The sequence below is a fragment of the Aythya ferina genome (assembly GCF_964211825.1).
Source record: "Aythya ferina genome assembly, chromosome: Z".
NCBI lineage: Eukaryota > Metazoa > Chordata > Aves > Anseriformes > Anatidae > Aythya > Aythya ferina.
In genome coordinates, this window is record NC_140299.1 from 81,854,445 (window position 1) to 81,865,221 (window position 10,777).

A 10,777-nucleotide genomic window follows, 5' to 3' on the forward strand; every position below is an offset into this window, starting at 1 on the left:
CTGACTCAATTAGCACAACCAGAGATCTGGACTTGTTTGATGTTCTTGGGGGGAGCTCACTGGTATATGAGTATGTGAACACGCTTGTACAAATTCCTACAGAGTGGAACTCATAAATTTCATAGAGCTTTGCTGGGAGAAACCATCAACTCCATGCATTGCAGAAAATCTTAGGCAAAAGCTGGTTAAATGGTACATTTCAAATCTTCCATGTAGCACAGCCAGGCCCTGCACTTTGCTTGTCAGCATATCTGTAATTCTCCTAATACCTGGCATCGCTGGGGGGAGAGGAGAGGGGGATGCATTTCATTTTATCTGGTTGCCTTCAACATGCAGAGCTTGTGCTGCATCAGGCATGCCTGTCGTTACTTTACACTGTGAGACACTTGGAAAGATACGTGCACAATGTGCGCAACGCTGACTTGCATTACCATTTTTATGTAAGCAGTCTGGTTTTTGTTGTTGTGGCGGTGTTTTTTATTGGGGGAGTGGTGGTGGTTGTTTGTTTTGTTTTGTTTTGTTAAGGAAAAGGGTATCTAAAAGGAACAGGTAGATCAGGTACTTTTAAACTTCTTGATTTTTTGTTTGCCCAGACTGAAACAACTGATTTCCAGAAAGCAGATGGCAATACCCAAGATCCTTAGAGGTGACTAAACCAAAACTATGATTCTATGATTCAAAAGAAAACAGATTTTTTTTTTTTTTTTTTTTTTTCTGGAAGGGTTTGGGGGTAGAGGGAAATGACAAGCAATGTTTTGCTTTAAATTCAGTGTCAGATTTTTTTTTTTTGAGCTAGAAAAAATAAATCTTAGTTGTTTTAGATTGATGGTGAAAGAAAAAAAAAAAAAAAGAAGTGTAAAGTCAAAGTATTCAAATTCTCTGCAGCTTTTTAAAAATTAGATTGCTTTTAAGATGTGAAAAAAAAAAAATGTGTTGGAAATGACCACTTTATTTTTTGTCTTAAAATCTCTGTGTTTTCAAAAAACATCACGGATGCAGTTCATTACTAATTTTCCTCATTAAAACTGCATTTCTTCAATGGCTTTTCTCTGCAGATGAGTGTTAATCTGCCTCTGCAAGAAAAATAACATTCTTTGATGTTCAAAGCCAGTGATTCCCCGTCTCCTTCTTAATTGTTTCTTTTGTTTGGAATCCAGCTTTTCTCTTATCTCCAACCAGGAATGTGGCCTCCCTTTGAGAACCCAGATCATCCTCTGTGTCCCAATGACCCCACTGGACTCTCCCTGCCCTTGTCCCTCCAGGTGGTGATTCCCAGAAGAAATGCATGGTCCTCCCCATCCAGCTGCACCTGCTGACTTTACAGATACTGAAGGTGCAGCCTTGGACCCAAACATGCGAGAGATGTGGCTCCTCAGCAGGATGATAAGTGAAAGAGAGGTCTCGAGGTGTTGTGAGAAGGGAGCACAGGGGGCTCTGAAGGCATCCAGGAGGCTGATCAAGGTCTTCTGCTTGTCTGACGATGACCACGGGGGAGAAGACTGCAGGAGGAGGAGTGATAGCGGAGTGAAGTGAGGCCTAACCAAGAAGAACTATGGCCCATAAGGCCTAAATAACAGCGAGCTGCCATGGATTGGGGTTAGAATAAGACAGGCCATGTGTGAGGGAACCTGCTCGAGCTGTTAGCAGCTGAGGTGCCGAGAAGAAGCCACCCCAGGCTGGAGCCAGGCAGACCTCACGGCCTGCTCTTCATGCCACCGGGCTCGCGGAGCAGACACGCTGCTGTCCTGCTCTGCCGTCCTGCTCTGCTCCAGTCCCTTTGGCTCAGCAGCTGGAAGCAGGAGAGCCCGGCACACGGTGACCTGGTTTTCGCACTGTCCTTCAGGAACTTGACAGCGGTCCAGAGCGCATTCTGCAGATGGCAGCCTGGTGACACACAGCCTCAACGCGAGCCGCGCGCAGGCTGCCTTTGTGCTATATTTACCGCCGCTCGCAGCGGAGCGGTTCTCCAGCCGTTTCTAGCACGCTCAGAAACTCGCAAGCCCTAGAAAATGGGTGTTACACAACGGAGCAGGCCCGGCGTGAGCTGGCTGATGCCACCACCACCTAACCTGACCCGCTGAATGCCAGCCACGGTGTCGTCCTACCACCACAGCCCTGACGCTCCCCTGAGCCCGCGGGGAGCCAGCGGGCGAGCTGCGCCGGCAGAAAACTATTTTTGCACGCCGTGTTTTCTGCCAGCTTCAGTCCCTGAGCTGCCTCGCTGTCAGGTCAGTGCCAGCACCAGGGGGAACGGCGGGATGGCCGCCCCGGCGCTGAGCAGAGGATTGGAAATGGGATAAACCCTCTGGGGGGTGGGGGGTGGGGGGGATGAAAAATTATTTTGGTGTCTTTCAGCAGCACCCACAGAACATTCCTTCTATGAAGACCGAAAGGATATAATTAGCTGGAGTGTTTTTATTCTTTAAAAGGGAAAGTGAGATTTCAGGCCTCTGAAAGGCAAAACAGCTGACAATTGCTGATTTTTTTTTTTCCCTCACTCCTTTCTTTTCATAATATCCAACAGTCTGTGGTAACATTATGCTTACCTAAGAAGCTAAAATCCCCAGAAGTAAGCATTTGAAAATGGGCTCAAATTCAAACGGTGTGTAAGCTTGCATGTGCACACAAGCCGTATAGCTGTACATTCATAGATGCAATTTTCTTATCACATCTTCATCAGTGAGCTCTACATGCAGAAGACAGAGCGTGGTTTCTCCTCTTCCCTGACTTCCCTTCAGTTAGCCCCCAAAAAATCTCTCTGACTCATGCTGACATGCATTTTGCATGGGCTGTGATGGCCCCAGCTTCCAGCCCCAGCTTCCAGCCCCAGCTTCCAGCCCCAGCTATGCTAGGACAAAGGGAGGCTGAGCCCCGGGTATGTGCTGTGTCCCCATGGAAAGGAAAGGGGGCTCAGTCTCACTACATTTTTCCAATGCATATCAAGTGGGGAGGAGAGCCAAGAAAGGAAACTTTCAAAGTGAGATTTCTGCAAGTTATTCAACTATTTTTTTTTTCTTATTTTCTCTGTTAAGCTAACTTCATTATAGTTCCAACTCTGAGACCTCAGGCTGCTTCAAACTTGTAATCACAATTCCTTCAGAGTCCTTGAGGGTTCACCTTCCAGCTCTTCAAACCCACTTATGAAAGACTAATATATATATATATATTATTTTTTTTTCCCCTAAGAAATTGATTAAATTCAAAGCCTGTGCAGCCACTCTTCAATTTAAAAACAGAATTACTGCCGCTGCATACTTGCTGGCAGGGACCGGCATGGGAGGGGAGTGCTCAGGGAGAGTAAATCATCCTCTCACTCACGGGGCTAATGAGCTAGGAGTGCTGGGGAGATGCTGGGCCGCATTGCTGTGGTTACACTGCTGCACCATACGAGGCCCAGCTACTTTCACTGTAACACTTGAGGACTGTAAAAACAGTGCATCTGAAGAAAGAGGAATGCTTTGCAGAAACAGAAACTCGTGTAAATCCCCTCTGAGCAGACGTCTTGAGCGGTGTGAGTGGATCAGCAGTTTGAAGTCAGCAGTAGCTTGCATAAAGCAAAACTCATAAACAAGTCGGTGAGTCAAGCTCATTTCCTTGACTAACAGGAATAGGATTTCATAAACATAGCAATCACTTTGTGCTCTCCAAACCAACTGCGGACTGTGCTAGCCAGTTGATGTAGTGTAGGAAGAGGGGGCAGGCAGCTGCTTACAGAAGTGCTTCTGGAGAGACTCTTGGAAAAGGGGCCTTTACAGAAAACATGACGTAGGCTTGGCTTTGGGCATTGGGGTCCTTTTATCAGCACTTACAGTACCTGGTTACACTGCCTTGTTTCTGGCCTGGTCCGGGATGAGATAGTGCATTCTCTTTAATGTTTTCTGTAGGTGTTATCTACCAGTGGCTTTATTGTCCGTTCTTAATGTGTTTGTGTAATTAAATTATGCTTAAAAAAGGATTTAGTGGGCAAAACCAGTCTACTCAAGACTCATAAAATTCTCCATCTTTCTAGGGAGGCAGTAAGCATCATCAAATCCTGTTTACTTCAGTGCAAATCCAGATACACCAGATTTGCAGGGGGGTTTAGGACCTCACTAAAGCTGGTCATTTACATTTTAAATTCAGAACACTGCTTCTCTCTCTCACTTTTCATTTTTACCAGCCTTGTAGAAATATTACGTTTCAGCTGATCAAACAGAAAATGCATTGTGAGTATTCAGTTACAACTGTACTCCGAATGATATATTTTAAAATATTTTAATACACAGGAAACTGGCAACCCCTCCAGTCCTATTCACAAATATTTTGCCCTTGGTCCTCACTGCAGCCTCAGACTGACTACACTCCATGAGTAAACCTCCGTGGACATTTTGTGCACGGAGTCATGTATGAGGCTTGGGTGTGGGTCAGGGAATGCAAATAACATGCTGAGGCCCAAGCCTGGCCCACAGCTGCCTGTTGTGGACTATAAAGATAGCTTTCACACACCCTGCTTCAGATCTCAGGCAGGAGCAGGGGCTGCAGAAATGTTCCTCCATTGTTCTGTGGCCTTAAGAGCATCCCTGTTTTTTGTTGCCCACAACCCCATCTTTTTGATGCTGACATTAAAAAGGTATCTAAATATCACCATGTAGCACTAAGCCTTTTTGGATAAAGGGTTGTTGGTTACCAAACTATCAGCTGTGAAGGAGGGAGATGCTTTTGTCTCCTTATCTCCCTGATATTACCTGCCTCTGTTTTTCCAGGGGGCTTTAGCCTTGCTGGAGGGCCAAGACCACTGTGGTAAGCACAAGGCTGGTGTCATGAGGTGCTGTGTGAAGCACCCCTGTAACATGCAACAGTTACGACAGTGACTGCTTCAAATCATCAGACTACAGTGAGGTATGTCCATCACCAAATGTCAAATTCTCCCTCTGGTACTCTGGTGCCCCACTGTCCATGCAGCATTCATGCTATCAAGATTTTGGAGCATGGACTGTGCCTTTGTTAGTTGGTTGGTTGACACTAATTTTGTTCAATCTAATTAGACACCAGCAGTCTCCAACATTTTCAGTGGGGAATAGAAAGATTTCTTCTGCTAGATTTGTGTTATAATGTGCCAAAATGCATATTAAATAGAAACTGCTTTTTTTTTTTTTTTTTTTTTTAAATAATCCTGTGTGATATAGCTTAATAAATAAAAACTAGAGAGCAACCTGATGTTATTTCTTTGGGATCAACTCATTGTGCAAAGCAAGGTCTTCATGCCTTTCTACTTCCTTTGAATTTCAGGGACTTCCTGCAAATTTCACGTTTCTTGACAGAAGTTTAATTCGCATTTTCCACTTGTTCAATGGCAAGGCTCTCTATGTACCTCCTCTCTACTGCTCTGAGATTTTTAAATATTTCTGTATTGTTTTGTACCTTTTTACCTGTTCTTTTTTGCCTTTATGCTTCTCTGCCCTCCCTTTTGTTTCATTCCCTTTTCCTCTTTCTCCTCCCCCTGTTTCACGATGCCATTGTTTTCAGAATTGTATTAGAAAGTTGACAGAGCTGAAATGGAACAACTTTCTTGGAAGAAAGTCAAAGATTATTAGAGTTTGGCAGTTTGATGATTCCATTCCAGTAGACTCATGTCTCCACCCTGCCGGGTTTCTGGTTTTCTGACAACGGTGATAGTTTTGCCTTTTTTTTTTTTTTTTTTCCCTTGATACTTTAGAATTGATGAGTATGTGTGACGTTCATAAAAAGTTGTGTAACAACCAAATGGAGCAATATCTTCAAGTTGAGTACAAGACCTTGCAAGTTTAGTCAACAATACCTAGGAGCTGACCTGGATAAGATCACTTTGTCAGCTGGGGGTAGGTCCTGAAGACCTGGCAGCATTTTCCTCCTGGGGCTTCCAGTGATCTGAGTGGTACACAGTGCAGAGCCCAGGGAGAGGACCCGCTATATACAGATAAAGCTCTGACAACAAGCAAAAACAAAACAAAACAAAAAATCAAACCAAACAACACAATCAACAATCAAAACAACCAAAGGAAAAAAAAATATCCCCAGCCCCCTAATGTCTAAGTGAATGCAAACTGTGGAAGTGAAAGTTAACAACAACAACAACAACAACAAAAGGATTGACTAGCAAACTTCTGTGAATATTCATACATACAGTACTTTACTACATTGCAATTACTTTAGCTAGAAAATATTATGGCTGCAATTATTTTGGGAAAACATTTGGCAGAGAAACTTGGATCGGAAACCCAATCAAATTAATATTTCTTTTGACATATGGTTGTGATGAATCTGAAGATGAAACCTTATTGTACCTGGTATGTGTAACCTCCTTGATGTAAATTTGAGGAACATTTAGACTCCTCCATGGAACCAGAGAACTGAAACAGGGTGCGCTACTGCTGAAAACAGAAACATAGCAGGACAAATTTTAACCCTATAGCCCAAGAGATTTCCTTGGCATCATGTAGTAAATACAAGGACTGGAGCAATAACTGCTAGAGCTATGGGATGGAGAAACATTATAATCTGCTGCTGACAAGCAAGTGGCAAGTAGATCTCTGAAATAACACAAGAAGCCCCGATTAAACCAGAAGAAAAAGCTTAAAAAGCCTTGTAAGTGAAGTGCTGGTTTAACTTGCCAGCATCAAGCAGAAATGTGTGACATATACGAGGTGATGTTAAAGTTAATATATAGATGATTTCTATATATTCCTTGACCAGGAATTCATAATGGTGCTTGGGGGTAACAGGAAAACTTTGCTGCTGAAAGATATCTCTTACAGCAAATATCAAACTGTGTTTCGGTCAACCCAGTATTCACATTTACACTAGGCTTTCCACATCTGTTTCATATGCATTTTATGTCAACAGTAATTGAAAGCTGTTACCATCTGGGTTTTGGGTGGGCTGCAAGGAATGAGTTATCATGAAATAAGTAACCTCTAGCATGAATTAAATATCGTTCTAAGCCCTCTGGTGACTTGTGGGAGCTGAGGGAAGAATCCAGAGTGTGGACTTGTATGGAGTTTGAAATTAAGGAAACAAATTCCACTGAATGGAAGGCAAACTGTCACCTTCAATCTGCAGAATAATGGGTTGAGGTATAGGACCCTGCTTGTCATGGTATTTGGTTATTTCACAGAAATCTTGAAGAAACACACACTTAATATATCTTATGCTATGCAGAATCTGTAACCAGTTATTGTTTTTATTCTCTATCTGGTGGAAAATCTACTTCAGCCCTAACAATTCTACATTTATAAGCAAGAAGTTGTTAAAGAAATAAAAGATTTGGAACAGATGCTAACCTCTTTGCTCTGGGAGAGCCAGATGCACGTTTACTGTGGGGGAGCAAATTTGGTAATCGGACTGCTGAACAAATTAGTTACCTAGCAAACATGAATGTTCTTTCTTTTTACACAATTTCTTGCTTATCATGGAAATCTCCATGTTGCAAAGCAAAGATATTTTGTCATGTCTCCTATTCAGAAAAAAAAAAAAAAAGTGCGAAAAACAATGTGAATATTCAAGTAAAAAATCAGTATTACAGCCTTTGGCTTGGATGTTGCATCAATAGATACATACAGAACAAATATATACAGATCATGCGGTGTTTTTTTTGTTTGTTTGTTTGTTTGTTTGTTTTTTCCACAACCCAATTCTGTTTTTGGAGAAGTTTTATGTAGTTTTGCTACCGGCTGGACTTAGTACTGGTTATAGACTACAAGAACAGCTGTCAATGTCAAAAGCTTCAGTATGTATGAGGAAAACTAGCTGTAGAGCTCTAAGATCTTCTCCACCAAGAGAACGGGATTTGATCTGGGACCTCCAGAGGTCCCTTCCAATTTGTGTTATTCAATGATTCAATGACTATTTACAAGTTATTACTGGAGGACTTTCTGCTTATAGTACCTACTATATTAGAGATTCCCTACAGACTGAGAAAGGCCAATTTACATTTGAGCCCTGGTATCTTTGTAATCTTTTGAAAATATCATAGCTTTAAGGCTGGGTAATAATGCATAGCACAAGCAGTGAGGAGAAAAGAAAATGTTCCCAGTATATTTCTCTTTGGTTTGTTGCTGGAACTGGTAGTTGCATAAATGCTTCAGGTTTCTAAGGTTCAAATCTCCCTATATTTTCATACCATACTGAAAAAAAAATCCATGGTTTTGAGATCCTGTCCCTTTTGTAGAGACCAATAAAGACAACAGGAGTTCTGATGAATTAACTGGCAAAAACTCTGAACTTTTAATTCAGACATTTCAACAAACGTGCAGCGTTTACTTAATCTTCAGAAATATCCACACAAGATTGAGATCCTTGAAAACCACACTCTTCTAGAGGGCAGAGCTCTGGTGATGTTTTGTGGCACAACTTCATGACATCATTACCCAATTTTGGCCCGAGAAGAGGCATCTATGGTTGTAGTTTATTTTAATTCCGCAGTATATTTTTATTCCACAGACCGAGGACTGTGGTCATTTGCTATTAGCAGCAACCAACAGACCTGTGGGTATTTGTTGGCGTGGGAGAGGGGTAGCTACTGTAACCATGACCCATGTCATGTCCTTCGAGCACCACCATCCTCTCACCAGCCTCAGAGCTGGGAACGGAGCTTTCCTTCACCCGTGAGTGTTGTACAGTTGTTCACTTCTTGGTGACAGGTTAAACGTGTTCTCCAGCTATTTTGGCTTCCAAATTACAGTTACAGAAAAATGACAAGTAGAAGAAACCTGCTGAGAAAACAGGAAGAAAGTATGATTAAAGTGGTATTGCATGGTGTTTAATGTTATGCTGTTCGATGGCTAACGTCCCGTCTTTGTTTGCATACGTGCACAGGTTGAGAGCTGGAGAAAGACTTTTGCTTCCTGGACTGTAAGTGCCCCTCTCTTCACTCTCACCCCAATGTTTGTTAGATAGGTTTATCATCCTCAGGAAAACATGGGAAGAATGAGTCAGTAGATTTGAGGCTTAGTGGACTTTTACTCTTCTGTTGGTCAGAAGTGATGGTGTTGGTTGTTTGGATTTGAAGTTAACATCTCTGCCAAGGATAAACACACAGTGGATGAAAGAAAATGGAGAGCAGCTGGCAGTGACTCAACAGACTCCTCCACCCTATCCCTTCAGAGAATATTTTCTTAGACTTTGTAACTTGGTTCTCAGTAATGTTAAGTTCCATTTGAGATGGACGTAGAAATACGTAGTATACATTTTTTGAAGTCAAAGCAAACACTGAAGAACAAATTGTGAAATTTCATTTGGCAGCAGAAGGTTGCATCATTGGCTTTCCTCTCGGCCTCAGGAGGTTTCATAACATCTGAAGACATCATCATGAGTGTGAGAAAGTTGACATTTAAGAAAGAGTCTAAGAATGGGAAAATTTATTAACCATTAAGTGTCATGAATGTGAAGGGATCACACCAGTAATCACAGGTTGCTTAAGGAAGTCGTGATTGTACACAAATTGGAAATAAAATGTGTTAGGCAAGATGAAATATGCATTCTTATGTCCTGTAAAAAGACAGCCTCTGTATGCTCCCCATATACCTATACCCCTTGGCGGGGCCCCCACATGCTCTCACATTGCAAAATTTTAGGAGCATGGGCAGTTTGGGCTCTTACCTGGTGTCATCAGAGGGCTATGAACAAGCACGGGAGGCAAAATAAAGATGACAGTGTGTGAGATTTTTTTTTTATTTTTATTTTTTTTCCTGAGTATCAAATGTACCTTTATCACACACAATCTCACCTACCATTTTGTTTCTTGATGATGTAATATAAAGAGGTCCTCTTGTAGAACTTTAAAATTTGCTTAATTTTGATTCTTCTAAAGAATTCTGTGTTGTCAGAGGTTGCTGTTACATCACCGTTGATTCTTTTCTTTACATTGCTTATGAATACATTGAACAACACCAATCTTGCTGGTAATTTTCTCCTATAATGAAAAATGGCTTTCTTCTCTAGGTGTAAGTCCCATTTGCCAATGCTTCTGATATAAACTTGAGTATTACATGAAACTAATTTTTCTAGGGTTATTTTTTATTTGTTTATGTGGGTATGTACACGTTTGTGTTTATATATGTGTGTGTGTGCATACCTATTTTAATGAGAAGTGTCTTAATTTTCTTGATTGGTAGCTTTATATTTTGGTGCTACTTGAAAGAGGGAGCTGCAATCGCTGTATTATAAAGTCTGTATGTCCAGAAAACTTTCTGCTAATGCTGGAAACATATAAAAATAAAGACAGTATAACATTATTTGGCTGTGAAAATTTATACTTCTGGATTACCAGTACTCCAGTATGAAGCTAGTTTATCTTGGTTCACTTACTTTATGTGATGTTTGGCAGGGGAGTGGCATCTTTTTGCCAATGTTTTCTCTTTTATTGTCTCTAGAAAATTCACACAGTTTGTGAATTAACTTCAGTGCTGTCCTGACTGAACCCAGGAACCAGCAGATCTTCCTCTCATGAGACCAAGATATGTTTTTAAAAGGCTGTCTAACTGAGTTTATATATTGTGAAAACATTATTTAATTTTATCTGTAAAAAGAAGTCAAAAAAAAAAAAAGTAACAGACTATTAATTTGACTAACTTAACTGCTGTTTTTTGCAGACATGCAAGATATCATATTCTTTCTTTCTTTCTTTCTTTCTTTCTTTCTTTTTTTCCTTTCCTTCCTTCCTTCCTTCCTTCCTTCCTTCCTTCCTTCCTTCCTTCCTTCCTTCCTTCCTTCCTTCCTTCCTTCCTTCCTTCCTTCCTTCCTTCCTTCCTTCCTTCCTTTC

The 10,777-nt window shown here is 41.4% G+C and overlaps 1 long non-coding RNA gene across 1 annotated transcript; it reads left to right on the forward strand.

Annotated features, from left to right (window-relative positions):
- The first annotated feature begins 3,182 nt into the window (after positions 1 to 3,182).
- Positions 3,183 to 10,540, forward strand: LOC311427786. The gene is made up of 3 exons (XR_014687562.1): positions 3,183 to 3,575; positions 4,743 to 4,878; positions 8,833 to 10,540. It is a non-coding gene; the product is annotated as an uncharacterized lncRNA (long non-coding RNA).
- The last annotated feature ends 237 nt before the right edge of the window (positions 10,541 to 10,777 follow it).